The following is a 16,375-nucleotide window of genomic DNA, read 5'->3' as shown; positions in this document are numbered from 1 at the left end:
ATAAAACAACATAAAATACTGAGAAAAAAGAAAAGAAAAGCATGAAGAATAGAAATGGAAGAACAACAAAATACTAACAATAAATAACATCCATTGATTGATTGAATGACAGCCCTTCACTTGAATAACTACCAATCTTTAATAACCGATCCTCCTTATGAACCATTACTGACCTTTTCAGTAATAAGTGTTGGCTAAGCTTGGAGAAAAATGAAACACACACACACACACACACACACACACACACACACACACACACACACACATAGAAAACTGGCCATCGGGTATATACGCCTCCGGGTGGCTGGCGAGCTCATCAATACTTGCACAAACAGAGGGTCAGTGAGGGGGTCCAGTCACTGTCTTAGTCACGGCCGCCACTCGTGCGCCCATTATCAAGCGAGGGAGAGAGAGAGAAAGACCCGGAGAGCCGAGCCGCCTGCCGCCACCCAGCCACGAGTGATAGTCTTTGAATATACAGGAATCAGGGGTGAGGGTGCCTGTGGCCATTAGGGTCTTGAGCGTTTGTTCCTGCCTGAGCAAATCTATGTTTCACCGCTGGCCGCAGTTCACGCATAACTTGGGGCGGCACTCCTTTTCTTCCCTCCTTCGCTGAGGGGCGCTGAGTGGTATGGCGCGCAGGGAAGCTTTGTTTGAGCGCTAAAGAGGGCCTGTGAGGTGCCTGCCAGTATTGGCCGCGGGTACTTCAGGAAGACAGAGGGACACTTAGCGGGGAAATCGAGAGGGATAAGGAGAGTTGGGTCAAAAGAAGAGGAGTGAGCAGAAGGACTCCCGGTTTTCCAAAAGAGGTGAACTGTTTTCTGCTACTGATGAAAAACCAATATTTGCCTCACTACCACCGTCTCCTCCCTCCCCCCACGAGAGGTCCAGTTCTGCTGACGAATGATCATCCCTTGACCACTCTCTCTCTCTCTCTCTCTCTCTCTCTCTCTCTCTCTCTCTCTTCACAAACAGTGGCGTTTTCATCTCCACAGCGCATTTTCTTTATTTCTTGCAGACTCGCTATGCTCAGAGCTCAGTCACACTAGCATTCTGAGCATCGGCGGAAGGATTCAAGAGCTGTAACTCAAAAACAGAAATACATAGAAGCGGCTGAGAGAGAGAGAGAGAGAGAGAGAGAGAGAGAGAGAGAGAGAGAGAGAGAGAGAGAGAGAGAGAGAGAGAGAGAGAGAGAGATTAATACTACTACTGCTACTGCTACTATGACTGCTACTGCTACTGCTACTACTACTATTACTACTACTACTACTACTACTACTACTACTACTACTACTACTACTATATAGTATCAAAAGAACTTAACTAGAATTCAGTAATACGCAAAAGAATACAAGGGCGAATATATTTATAAAATCATTGACTTAATAATAGTGTGGTACTGACGTTGCTTTTATGATAATTAAGATAAATATAAGAGAATCTCGCCTTTTTTTCGGTAAGGAAAAATCCAAGTTCGTATGTTCGATATGGATGTGGATAGAAAGAAAAATGAATAAATAAAATAAATAGATGAAAGGAAAAGCGTGGCAGAGCGGTCCATTCACGAAGGTGTGGCGGCCAGTCACGCTGACGCGCCGCAGACTCACACCACACTAACGACCACCGCGCGTCAAAAAACTCCAACCCCACACCAAAACAGAAAAAAATAGCGTACTACTCCGTGTGTGTGTGTGTGTGTGTGTGTGTGTGTGTGTGTGTGTGTGTGTGTGTGGGGTAGGACGGTCAAGGTGAAAACTCCCAACATGATGAATCGAACCATAAGAAGTCAACTAATATGAAAATGGTAACAAATGTCATCCCTCGACCTCTTCCCTTCATCCACTCCCTTCCACTCCACTATGAAGGGTAACGTATTGGAATCTAAGCTATTTTCCGATCCTCACTATTGTCCCCGTCCGCTCCCTGCCTTCTCTCAGCCCACCTGGCCCCTTATAACACAGCAAGACACACCTTCGCATACTCTCCCTTCCTCTTACCACCTCTCCACTCTCAGCACCGCCAAAGGGACCTGATGGCACGCGATCCTTGCATGCCACGACTAGAAAGAGAGAGAGAGAGAGAGAGAGAGAGAGAGAGAGAGAGAGAGAGAGTGAGTGAGAGAGAGGAGAAAAACTAATGTCCTCGGATATACAAGAATTTTTCGGCCGTGGCTCTTCCAGGATGTACCGATGTGCGTGTGTATCTACGTAGATTTGTACAGGTTAGTTTCAAATTAAAGACTACGATTTTGTTGTAGCTTGTGTGCCGCTGTTCCCGGGACGGCGTCGGTTTAGCGTCAGTGTAGCGGGAGGAGATGGGACTTTTATCTTGGTGTTCAGTATTTATATAGTCTGGTTGTGGTTTCTGTTAGACGTTTCCCCATCGATAGACAAACCTGTGGCGGAATTACTGATAATTGAAGCAGTGGGAGGAGACACAATGGGGAGAAACTACAGAAGACTCATAGATGAATAGATGAATAGATAGATGGTGAGTTATTACTATCTCGAAAGAAATGAAAAATAAATGCAATATCCGTTGTAGAAATATACCATTACAACATATGACATAACAAAAATACAACACCGTCACACTGTAGCCACTAGTACAGTTTTCTCGGATCAGAGAGGAAATGATAGAGTAACCAACAGGAGAAAGATGATAAGCAAATAATGAGGAAGAAAAAAAAAAAAAACACGTTTCTCCATAAGTTGACGAAATTTGTAGCGAATTCACCAGGACAGTCTTCTAGGATCAGGAAGGAAATAAAGTAATAACCAACAGAAGAAAGATAATAAGAAAATAATGTGGAAGAAGGAAAAAAAGATAGCTTTCTATAACTCTACGGAATCTTTATTGAATTTTCTACTTATTGGAAGGTTTGACTGTAACATTGGTGGTGGTGATCATGGGACAAGTAAAGGGAAGACAAGACAAGGCAGGGCAAGGCGGTGTAGCTACGGCACAGTGAGACACGTGCAGGTAATGTTGATGTTGGTAGATACGAGTTGCTTTTGGGGATGTGAGTGGTGTTGACCGCTGCGACAATATCAGAATGACGTCAATGTGAGATAATAGTTGCAGTGTTGTTGTTGTTGTTGTTGTTGTTGTTGTTGTTCTCCTTTTTCTTCTTCTTCGTCTTCTTCTTCTTCTTCTTCTTCTTCTTCTTCTTCTTCTTCTTCTTATTATTATTATTATTATTATTAGTAGTAGTAGTAGTAGTAGTAGTAGTATAGTAGTATAATTTTTCTACTACTACTACTGCTACTACTACTACTACTACTACTACTACTACTACTACTACTACTACTACTACTACTACTACTACTACACACACACACACACACACACACACACACACACACACACACACACACACACACACACACACACACACACACACACACGACATTCACCTCATGTCATATAAGGAAAAACACATTCTAGAATCCCGTGGCAAGGAACAGATCAATCAAGCATTGCAACAATAACAAGGATGAAATAATGACGACGCTAACTTAACGGCGGGTTTCGATGGGTCCTCCCTGCAGTAGCGGACTTGTGGCATGTTCCGAGCACCGACCGTCGGACTGGTATGTTGGGAGGGGAATCATATTTGTGTTGTATACTTTCATGAAGGGGTTAATAGTATGCTTCGTGCAGGGAAATGACGCAGGGAAGCTTTTCACGAACGCTTTTTCATTATGTGTTCTTTGTACCGGAGGATGTATTGAATCAGAAGCCTTAATTGTCACGAACAAAAATAAATATAAACAATAACATTACTTTAGAAATTACCCTCTTAATCTTTGGTAACTAAATTAAGCAGCCCAAAAAAACTGATCAACTTTTAGAAATCCACTCCATTGCAGAAAGGAAGAGAGTAAAATGAAACCTATTATAACTAAATTCCTTGTCTGTCTTCGTCGCTATTATAGAGAAGGTGAATCGTGTCCTTTGTTACCATTTCCGACCCCGTATTTTGTGTCTATATGCTTTTGTATTTGCTGTGACTATAATGGTGGGTAGAGATATAAAGATTTGACCCATTCAGTACCATGACGTGTTTTCATATACATTCTGCTAACTATTTGGTGATTTTATACAGTTCAAAAACTTATATGGGGGATTAGAATAGTGAAGACTGTGGCCATTAATCTTCTGACCTCCATAGACCCTTCCTAATGCCTATAAAATTACCTAATCGTACACAAATCTTAAGATAATAATGTGTCCCAGTATTGAACGGGTTAAGACGCGCACTACTGGGAAGAAAGAGAGAGAGAGAGAGAGAGAGAGAGAGAGAGAGAGAGAGAGAGAGAGAGAGAGAGAGAGAGAGAGAGAGAGAGAGAGAGAGAGAGAGAGAGAGAGAGAGAGAGAGAGCGTGTGTGATATTGGTATACAGTGAATGCATGAGAAGGAAATGAATGTAATAGACAATCAATGGAGAAAAAGAAAGCAGAAGGCAAAGACTCAGACAGGCTCGTGTATAACTGATAGACATATAGACATAAAAGACATAGGGGGTGAATATAAAAGTTTGTTGGAGCGTGCATTCAAAAGATACGGTATTTCCAACATAAGAGAACCTTCCTATCGTATTCTTATCATGTTAAGAAGAAAAATAAGTCTTAGAGTCGGAAAGAAAATACGTAGACATCTATTCCTGTCTCGCGGTTTGGTCTTTTGTGTGAAGAAAAGAAAGTATTGTTACATTTACCTTCTACAATTTTGATGACTCGATAATGAAGCAAAAGAGAAGACGACACACTCTGCGGTAGAAATTTAGTGTCCTTTTTACCCTCACCTAGCTAGACATTTCGTAAAAGTAACGAAAATAATGCTAGCCGGAAGAAATAGTGTAGTGACAGAGATACAACAAGAAGAGCGTGTACTTTGACTTCCTAAGTATAGTATTTACCTGCCAAATTTGAGGTTCTACTGAAACTTTTGCATTAGCGGATTAAACATGTAGGTGAGCGGCCCGGTGTGGTTCCTTCCCTACCTCCCCTCTGTTCTTCACTTATTGTATCACCTGGCCTCCTTCCACTGTTTCTTTGGGGGATCCTGGGCTTTGGTAAGGGAAGTAGCTAGCGTATAATGATGTAAAACTGTTAAAGGTTACTGACAGCTTACCAAAATATTCATTATTAGCGCCACGTTCCCGCCATTCCCTACACGAGGAGCGTCAAAAACTCTAAAAAGTGAAGCGGTACTACTGTCCTGCTTAATTGGCTCATTATACTTTCTCGTAAAACGTAGCAGTGTTGGTGTAATTATTTTAATGGACAATACATATCAAGATCAACGGCAATACATTCAGAATACAGGTTACGTAAGTGGAATGTAAATTACTCGAGTCCTCCCACCTCGCTCTCCCACCGGCCCTGCAACACTCACGTCAGTCAGGGTGGACGGCGGCGGCGGTGGCAGTGGCGGCGGCGTCCCAAAGCGGCGGTGTTGAAGTTACTGGCCCACGTGTTCGCTCCGTGCCTCCTCTGCTTCACTCCCCTCCTCCTTCACCTCCGGCAACACCACCATAGCCAGGCGCGGCCGAGGGGAAGAGGGGAGGCACCTTGAGTCCTGCACACAATTTAGCCCGGCTGGGTGACGGGTGAGGGAAAGAGGTGGGCCAGCGGTCGGAGGTGAGAAAAGCACTGTGGCAATGGCTGTGTCACGCCCGTGACTCGCTATTTAATTCGTTAATGATTTGGCCTGATACGTGGATTAGTTTCCTAGTTTCCGGGTAATTTGAAGATTAACATGTGTTACGCCTGGATTTTCCTGGCGCGCGTGAGGCAGCAAGCCCACCGCCGCGACTCAGCATCACCCACAGCGCAGTCTGCGACGTCGCTCACTCGCCAGTCCACGTCATGGCATGCATGGCAGGTGCGTTCGTTGTATCCCACGCCTCCGATAACGCCACAACTCACAGACTGCCGTTCTCCTTCGCTGGCGGCTCACGGGAGACTAACTCGTGTTGTGGCTCCGCCCCCAGACCTTTCCTTCCCTGAGTTGCCAAATGGCCACAGTTTTCCACAAGTCTCCTCGCCACACGCCCCCCACTCGCTTAACTCACTCACGCACCACCAACTGCATCACGTTTTGACTCGCCAGGCACTTACTACGCCGTCAAACACACATCACCTGAGCCAAGGAGTCACGAAAATATTTGAGGGGGAGGAGAGTCGAGAGCCCCCGCGGTGGAGGCCGGCTAAGCCCCACCTATTGCTGTTTAGCTGCGCAATGGATGCAGATAAGCCGGCCTGCCCCCGCCCCGCCGCAGCATCTCGGCCTCAAGATTAACTCCTTCATTATCTCGCACTCTGACCCGCGGTTTTTGTTTCCTGCTTGTTTTGTACGGTCATTTATCCCACGAGGGTTTTTTCCCTTCAAAGTTTGCCCCGGAAAGTTTGGGTTATCTTCTTTCCCTGCAAGTGCGGTGCCTCGCCACGGGCATAAAATGAACACGTGCCCTTAAAATTAGACGTGAGACTAATTCATCTCATGTTTTCTTTTGTCTTGCCACTAAGTAACCAGGGAAGGGAATTATCGCAGTGCCATTTGAGGCCAGGCAATGAGTACTAATGGAAACTCACGCTAAGGTCTAAAAATGTTTAAATTTTTACTGAATTTGGAACTAGTCTCTTAAGTGTGTGTGTGTGTGTGTGTGTGTGTGTGTGTGTGTGTGTGTGTGTGTGTGTGTGTGTGTGTGTGTGTGTGTGTGTGTATGTATGAGATTCATACCTAATTCAATTGTTTCGTAGCTTTTATTCTCAAGTGGAAGTTTTTCTTTTTAGTACTTATTACCCAGCCTCAGCTGGCACAATAATACATGAATAAACCAATCAGTGAGTGAAAATATTTCCCTCTGGCAATGTCAGTATTGCAATAGTATGTTCGTGTACTGCCGGCCAATCATTTGAACCAATTATAATGTCTCGCATCATCACAGAAAATTTCGTACTGTATGCATTAACCCTTTCAGGATTGGGACGCATTTTTACCTTGAGCTTGGGTATGATTATACGATTTTATTTATATTAGGAATGGTCTATGGATGTCAGAAGATTAGTGGCCAGAGTCTACACTATTTTAATTCCCACATAAGTTTCTGAAGCTGTATAAAATCCCCAAATAGTAAGCAGAATGAATATGGAAACATGTCATGGTACTGAAGGGGTTAAAAAACAGTATAGTACATTAACTTTGCATATCATTGTAATGGGGACGTTCGAAATATCTATCAATACAATTATCTCCCCTCATAACCTTTTCTTTTTCAGTGTCTTCTAACGTGGAGTGCAAAAGATGTGGAGTGTAGTTCGCCTTTCATTTCTTCCATATAATCGTTCAGTACATGTGTTGTGGTGGTGTTGTTACATTTCAGGAACAATAATCACTTCAACCTTTGTAATTGCTGTTATCTTTCCACCTATTCAATGATATTAGGTAAAGTTTTGGATGGGAGTGAAGCTGGAACTAGGTAACTTTGCTCATACAGGGACACACTCATGTAAGGGTGACAGCCTCTTGCAGCTTCCCTCATTTTCTTAAGTTCTTATGGTCTTGTCTCTTCCCTATTCTATTTTATCTTGTATATCTCACATAGGTGTTTTTAATTATAGATATGTGTTGTTACGTTATACACCTTTCAACTAGGGAACAGGAATTTACTTTTATTAGAATTGGGTGGATCTGGCAGGTGTGATAGGTGACGGTGCTAGGACTAAGATACATAAGAGGAGGTTTCGTTGTCCAGGAGTTTTTGTTTCGGAGATCTTTGGAGGCTATACACGTTTCCCTCACTCTCTCCCTGCACGTGTTTCAGTGTCTAAAGATGGGATTACGTTTGACTCGAAATGTCACAAGATTTTAAATAGAAATGGTGATTTTACTGTGGCTTTTCTTCAACCTTAATCCTTCAACATCTTTTTATCGAGCTCTTACCAAGAATACCTAAAGAAAATCACCACGATAGAGGAGGAGCTCTTCATTTTTTTCTCTTTATCGTGGAAAGAGAGGCAGACCAAAAAGAAGGTTTATGGACACAGTGAAAGAGGACCTGCTTTTAATGGATGTGACAAAGGAAGGTGGACAAGGGTGAACGCGTTGGAGAAGGCTGGTCTGCTGTGGCGAGTCCTTACAAGACCAGCTGAAAGAAGGTAGTTAATCTTCCTCAGTCTTTCAAAGTTCATAGGAAGTAAGACACGACGTTGATCGCTGGAAGAAACTGGAGACAGCTTCATCCAGTGAAGGGTGAGGCGCTCAGGCCATCGCTAATCGTCCTTGTCAGAGGTGTGGAGTCCGGCCGCTGTCCTTGAACATGGCCACGCGTCACGCCCACTCACGCCCATTCCTCGTCCACGCTTCAGGAACACGGGCTGCCGGAGAACACAGTGACCTAAAAATATAGGGATACAGAGAGATGAGGGAAAAAAAATCAATATTTCTCTTGGCTGTCTTATTTTCACGACACATCCAAGAGAGAAAGAAATAATGTTTTTTCTTTTTTATTTCATGGGACCACTGCCCGTTCACACTTCACCTGACTTCCATAAGTGTGTCAGTCCCTTGAGAAGATATATCCAGTGGCCTTTTCTTACTTCCATAGCCTTTCATTCTAAACCACATGGCAGAAGTATTGTAGCTAGTTGGTGGTAGAGGAATTAAGGCTGAAAGTTTGGCTGGGGAGAAATCAGCACGAACAGTGAAACTCCAAAGCGTGACTCCTTCAAAATGTGACTCCTTCATCCCATATCACAGTCCTGTAAGAAACGAAAATGAGAGGGCGATGTATGTTCCACTCTGGTGCCTCTATGAGCTATACAATCTACGGGGTATAGTGAAATGTGGCTCGCTCTTTCCCAAGACTTTCATATCCCTTAACTGTGCCTAATGCTTTCTGGTGGCCTTGGTGTGTTTATTCCACAAAAGTTATCATTCTTACAGCATGGATACCGTAAATGCCGATCCTGTAGCTTTTTTTTCTTGTTTTTGTTAGGTATTGGTTGTCCTCGCTTGAAATTTTGGCAAAGCTTTTGTTGTTTTAATCGCGCCAAAAGCTTAAAAAAAAAAAAAAAAACTAAGCAGAATTCCGTAATTTCTAAGTATCTCTCACAATTTTGTACTCTCTCTCTCTCTCTCTCTCTCTCTCTCTCTCTCTCTCTCTCTCTCTCTCTCTCTCTCTCTCTCTCTCTCTCTCTCTCTCTCTCTCTCTCTCTCTCTCTCTCTCTCTCTCTCTCTCTCTCTCTCTCTCTCTCTCTCTCTCTCTCTCTCACACACACACACACACACACACACACACACACACACACACACACACACACACACACACACACACACACACACACACACACACACACACACACACACACACACACACACACACACACACACACACACACACACACACATGTACGTATATTACACCTTGCACTGCCTCCTACTCCCCCAGGAACGCATTCATAAAATAGTCAAATTACAAAGGGAAGGACGAAGGGTGGTGTGCTTGCTGTATCAGTGGACGCACCTGCCGCTTCGCCACCACCTGCCCACCTGCCGGCCTGTGTGGCATTTTAATTAGTTGAAACCACCAGTGTGTGAAAATTATTATCATGCACGTACTATAGAAATAACAGAAGAATATTCAATGTTTTAAAAATCACTTCTATGTCTTGGGGTAATCTTTCCTTTCAAGTTTTTTTTTTTCATCCCTTAGAGAGACGTATGGTTAACCCTTCATTACTGGAAAACATTTTTAGGATCAATTTTTGGTGTGATTAGATGGTTTTATTTACATTAGGAGTTGTTCATGGAGGTCAGGAGATCAATGGCCAGAGTCTTCAGTATTTTAATTATCATAAAAGTTTCTGAAGCTGTATAAAATCGCCAAATAGTAAGCAGAATGAATATGGAAACGCGTCATGGTACTGAAGGGGTTAACTGGAGACCTGGTAGAAGTATTTAAATGTTATAGGAGTTACAACAACAGAGGACATTAACAAAGTTCTTAAGATCAGTATTCAGAATAGAACTAGAAATAATGGGTTTAAGCTTGAAAAATACAGGTGTAGGAAAGAAATGGGGAAAAACTGGTTCTCTAACAAAATGGTTGATGAATGGAACGGACTTAGAATCATGTTGTGAGTGCTGAGTCAATAGGGAGCTTTAAAAGATCATATAGATTTTTGGATGAGGATGATAGATGGAATTAAGTAGCTTTGCTATTTAATTCCATCTATCTGCCACGTGTAAGCCTGACAGCCTCTTCCAGCTGCCCTTTTTTTCCTTATATTCTTATGTCTTCAACTCCTTCAATACTAAAACATATTTTTACCTTGAGATTTGTGTACGATTAGACCATTTCATCGACACTAGGAAGGGTCTATAAAGATCAGAAGATTAATAGCCACAGTCTTCACTATCTTAATCCCCCACATAAGTTTCTGAAGCTGTATAAAATCACTAAATAATAAGGAGAATGAATATGGAAACGCGTCGTGGTGCTGAAGAGGTTGAGTGTCGTGTTTTAATGATCCGAACATATGCCTCACAAGTCTTTCCTATACTTTCCCGCATCCCACGCACTGCATTGAGACGTGATGAGGTCTACCCTGAGTACCGCGACATTGTTCAATCAGGAAATGTAATGCAAACGAGGAAAATAAAAGATAATTGGGAATAAGTATGCATATGTAAGGAAACTTTTTTTTGAAGAATGTTGTGGAAGTTTGTTTGGTGGAGACTTATTGAGTTCTAGATAGAGTAAGTTATGTAGTAAGTGAATGATGGATTGATGGGCCATGATAGTGTGATTCTGTCAATGATAGTAATTTATTGTTTATGCGGCAAAGAAGACCAGTCAAACACACACACACACACACACACACACACACACACACACACACACACACACACACACACACACACACACACACACACACACACACACACACACACACACACACACACACACACACACACAGAGAGAGAGAGAGAGAGAGAGAGAGAGAGAGAGAGAGAGAGAGAGAGAGAGAGAGAGAGAGAGAGAGAGAGAGAGAGGGAGAAATAGGAAAATATGTTACATAGTTTAGAAAGAGGAGTGTAGACAGATCAGGACATAACAAACATAAGACTACAGATGACCATTAACCTATTCAGTACCATGACGCGTATCTATATTCATTCTGCTTACTATTTGGTCAGAAACTCATGTGGGGGATTAAAATAGTGAAAACTGTGGCCATTAATCTTCTCATCTCCATAGACCTTTAATGTCAATATAATGGTCTAATTTTATACATATTTCACGGTAAAAATGCGTGTCTGTATCGAAGGAGTTAACCACAGTGGAAGTAAGAGCACTGAGTTACTTGTCATCTAAAACACTGATGTACACGTCATTACCGTCCTGAGTGAGAGAAGAGGCAAGCTTTACGTATAACAGTAAATATATCAATACCATAATATTTTCACAGTGGGGCTTATGTGAGTGTGACTATGTTCTTAAATACGAAACAAGGCTATCATGTGTTTCAACTGGTGTAGTGATGTATGTGTTTCAGATCTTTACCTCCTTCATTAGTGGGACGCTTTTTCACCATGAATTTTGGGTATAAATAGACGATTTTATTTACATTAGGAAGAGTCTATGGAGTTCAGAAGATTAATGGCCAGAATCTTGAATATCTTAATCCCCATACAAGTTTCTAAAGCTGTATGGAATAACCAGATAGTAAGCAGAATGAATATCAAAACGAGCTTAATACACTTCATTTCAATTGCTTTTATATTTCTTCCTTTCCTTTTTTTCATGTAAGAGGGGAAACTGGCTAATGAAAATAGAAAAAAAAGGCTCACTTAATTTAGAGTTCCCTTCGAGATCAATAGTCAGCCAAAAGGTAGGAATAAGAATCTTGAAACCTGGAAATACTCGTAGGCGTGTTGGTAAAGATAAGTATAATAAGACCGATAGAAAGAAGAGAAACAACATAGATCATTTTCAGTCTCAAATATTCTTTCGTCACCGTTTGAGAAATTTCACTTTAGCTGCTGAGAGAAAACGGGACCTAGATTCTTTTTCATGGTTAACATAAGTATTTCTCACTGTACTGAAGCCATAACTAGAGTGCAACTTAGTAATCGGTATAGCTAAATAAAGGCCAAGTAAGGATCCCCTGACAGCAAGCAACACTAGCCCCTGTAGATGAAAATGGTTGGTGAGTATAAATAAGTCTTTAATCTTGGGATAATTTAAATATGTGCGTGTATACCTGTGAACTAACGATAAGTATTGCGCGTGATATTACTTCAGTTAGCCTTTGAGCAACACTAGGAATCCAAAGAAAACTATATTAAATGGGACACTATTGTATATTATGGAGCGCTGTGATACGTAATGTTACATATATATCTCTTATTTTGTGTGGAGCGGGATACAGAGAAATTAATTATAAAACATGTGATAGATAGATAGATAGATAGATAGATAGATAGATAGATAGATAGATAGATAGATAGATAGATAGATAGATAGAGAGAGAGAGAGAGAGAGAGAGAGAGAGAGAGAGAGAGAGAGAGAGAGAGAGAGAGAGAGAAAAAATGGAGCAAGGCATAAAAGGTTGAAGGAAGGAAAGAAGGAAGGCAAAAATGAAATAAAATGAAAAAAAGGACTAACACAAGAAGGAACGAATGAATTGAATAGGAAGAAACGAGATAATTAAATGAAGGAAGGAATGGAAGAGAAAAAGAAAGCAAAACAGAGAACCAGAAATTAAGCACGTGGAAATTTCATAACATCCCTCGTATAACATTTAGCATTTCACATATACGATAAGATGGTGTGTTTTGTACCTTAGCTGCGTCTCTCTCTCTCTCTCTCTCTCTCTCTCTCTCTCTCTCTCTCTCTCTCTCTCTCTCTCTCTCTCTCTCTCTCTCTCTCTCTCTCTCTCTCTCTCTCTCTCATTTCGTACCCTGCAGAAGTTCCTCTTAAGGGAGAATAATTTTTCGCGCTCCTTTCTTTATTTCTTCTCACTCATACTCTCTATTTTTCTTTCTCTCCTCTCGAAGTCCTATTTTTTATTTTGTTCATTCTCTCTCCTTCGGTGTTGACGTGGCTTCCCAAGATTTCTTTGCCATTAGAGCCTTTATTCTTATGCCCCGTGATTTGTTGGTCTCTCCTTTTCATCGTTTTTGATGCGTGTGTTTTTCTAAAGACCTGTAGGTGTTTATGTCGTCTTTGTTTTCATCATCTGCACCTCATTTTTTTTCTCCTTTGTTCTTTCTATTGTGCGAAAGGACTCTCCACGTGTGTGTGTGTGTGTGTGTGTGTTTCACTTCAAATGTGGGTTTGTTTCTATGTGTTCATTACTTTGGCATAACTTTCCTGCTTGTTTCTACTTTCCTTTGCATCTTTAAAGTCTTCCCTTGTACTGTTAGTGTTTTGTTTCTATTCCCCTTCCGTTATCCCTTAATTATTTCTGTTATCTTTCTATTATTCATTAGTCCTTCATTGTATTGTGTTGGTATTCTCTGTAAGTTAACCTCTTCTTCAGTACCCTGTCATTTGCTATTTGGTGATTTCATACAGCTTCAGAAACCTATGTAGGGACTGTGATAGTGGCCATTAATCTTCAGACCTTCATAAACTTCCCTAATGTAAATAAAACCGTCTAATTACATCCAAAAACTCATGGTATGAATGTGTCCCAGTACTGTAGAGACTAGGGGTGGTTTGGTGTTTCTTTTGCATTTTTTAAGTCTCTCCTTGCAGTGTTTGCGTCTCTTCTCCCATTCGTTCATAGGTTCGCGTGCTGCTTTTCTACCTCGTAAACCCTTCCACCCTTCCTTCGTCCTTTATGAGTTCTCGAAGGTTTAAAGCCACCAAAGGGAGCCAAATTGGGTCATAACCGGAATATAACCCCACATCTAGCTCTCCTCTACCGCCTACCTAACCTCTTCCTTCTCTTTCTCTCGCTCTCTATCCTCTCCTAATCCTTTCTACCCTCCCTCACTCACTCCCTCATCCCGCCAACCCACCCTCCTTCTCAACCCCTCCGCGCCACAGTACCCGGCCTGCTACTCCGCCGTGGTACAAACTAAAGTCGCAGTAGGAGAAGGAAGGCGTCCCAGGTGGCGGAGGGACAGCGGCTGCCTCCAGGATTGGCAAGGAAGATCGTGTTGATTCTGCGTATCTGGAGGAGTGAAGATTGTATAAGATAAATGAATGAGAGAGATAAAAGAAACATGGAGGAAGTAGAAAAGAGAGGGAAGAGTTTGAGGAAGTGTGTGTGTGTATATATGTGTGTGTGTGTGTGTGTGTGTTTGTGTTTGTGTTTATGTGTTTGATAGCGCGTACTAGGCAAACAACGAAGGTACACACACACACACACACACACACACACACACACACACACACACACACACACACACACACACACACACACACACACACACACACACACACACACACACACACACACACACACACACAAATAAAGATGTCACGTACCTTACATTTATATTTTTGTTACTGCTATTAGTCAATGGCTATTTTTAGAGTATCCATCTTTCTCTCTCTCTCTCTCTCTCTCTCTCTCTCTCTCTCTCTCTCTCTCTCTCTCTCTCTCTCTCTCTCTCTCTCTCTCTGTAGCTTTGCTGTCTGCTGGGGGACAGAGTACATCACCTCCTCCCCTGTAACCTTCACCCTCCCCCTCCCGTTGGACTCCTATTTAACCCTGGCAGAGTCCAACGCCATTTCCTTGCCTGTAGATTCGCACCTCTCCTGCCTCTGGTTGCCTAGCGCCATTTCTCCTTACGCGGCGCGGGATTTGGCGCTTTAGAGGGCGTGTTAGCAGAGAGATTTTGTCGAGCGTATAGGGTGAGGAAAGTGCTGACCGTGCTAAAGGGTTCAAAATCCACTTTTAGGGTCGCACACTTGATCCGGAAACTGCGCAACACTCTACCTGACCGTCCGTTGCTGGAAGATGGAAGTGTGAGTACCGTGTGTGTCTGAGATGGGAATGATTGGGTGTGGTATTTTTATTTATTTTTATTTTTTTGGGTGGGTAGGGGGATGTGTGACCTGATATTGATTTCTTTCGTAAATTCTCGTAAGGAAAGAAGAGTAAAAAGGTTAATTGATTTTTTTATAGGTAGTTTTAACCCTTTTCAGTACCATGACGCGTTTCCATATTCATTCTGGTTATTTTTTTGTGATTGTATTCAGCTTGAGAAACTTATATTGGGTTAAGATGGTAAAGACTCTAGCCTTTAATCTTCTGAACTTCATAGATCCTTCCTAATGTCAATAAAATGGTCTAATCGTACACTAGTCTTAAGGTAAGTATGTGTCCCAGCATTGAAGGAGCTAAGGGAGTTTATAGAACATTTATATAATAGTTATTATAGAAAAGTTTATTTCTTAGTGCTAGAAGAAATTACGCAGGTTTTATTGTTACTTGTACTCTTTCTGTAGACGAAGTAGCATTTGGCAAGACATCAATCAAGTCAGCTCACTAATATTGCTAGGAAGGTAAGACAAGTGGTGACACGAAATCGCCTCACATTAAACGCTGCCGCTAAATAATGGCAACCGAATTTCGCCATATGAAGCACATTTCTCTCATCGTGTTGCGAGAGGTGAGATAATGAAAGTACCTCCAGTGTGTTGTGTGGCGCTCCCCTCACTGATGACACTTCAAGCAGATGTATCAATCAGGTATCCTCATCCTCACACCGACCAGAAGAACATGTCAGTTTTCAGGATGAAAGTAAAGCAAATAATGTGCTCAATCAATCATGACAACGGAGGACCAATATAGCCGTCACCTCCTTCAATCTTCGTTCTCCTGGCGCTTGTGCAGTGCGGCGCTTGAGTACGCACAAATATAATCCCTTATATCACTTAACACGCACACGCCACCCTCGACATTACACTTGGGGAAATATGATATAAGGAGCATCATATCGTGGGCGTATAGAGCACACCTGCTGCCAATCTACTGGGAAGCCACACAATAAAGCTGCAGCGGCGGGTGACAGCGAACCCCAAGAGCATCGCCTGCAAGTGCCTGTGGGTCCATCGAGACTTGACCTTACGGATTACACTAAGGTCGAAAGTGACGTGCAGTAAACTTACTCGTACCTAGTCCTCCATCTTTTCTCTCCATCCTTTCTTCTCCACTCTACCGCTTCCTCCTTTTCCTGGTTATGTACTGTATTCCAGGAGGAGCGAATGGAGGAATAACAAAATAGGGTTAGAAGTTTGGAATGGTAGAGAGATTTGGCGTTTATGTCTCTCAAGCGCAAGAAGAGGAGGAGGAGGAGGAGGAGGAGGAGGAGGCGAGGGACGCGTCGTGGAGGGGATGAAAGT

General features: G+C 42.3%; 1 protein-coding gene across 3 annotated transcripts in view; it reads right to left on the bottom strand.

Annotated features, from left to right (window-relative positions):
- LOC123503612 (neurotrimin-like) overlaps positions 1-5,985 on the bottom strand; it is a 97,661-nt gene extending 91,676 nt beyond the window's left edge. For 2 of the 3 annotated variants that reach the window (XM_045253530.1, XM_045253529.1), the window contains exon 1: positions 5,401-5,984. The gene's annotated coding sequence lies outside the window, so the exon portion shown is untranslated. Of the gene's footprint in view, positions 1-5,400 lie in introns of all 3 variants that reach the window. The other variant, XM_045253527.1, reaches the window with a different exon arrangement.
- Between the last annotated feature and the right edge of the window lie 10,390 nt (positions 5,986-16,375).

Source organism: Portunus trituberculatus, chromosome 14 (genome assembly GCF_017591435.1).
Source record: "Portunus trituberculatus isolate SZX2019 chromosome 14, ASM1759143v1, whole genome shotgun sequence".
NCBI lineage: Eukaryota > Metazoa > Arthropoda > Malacostraca > Decapoda > Portunidae > Portunus > Portunus trituberculatus.
This window is presented reverse-complemented; position numbering and strand designations above follow the sequence as displayed.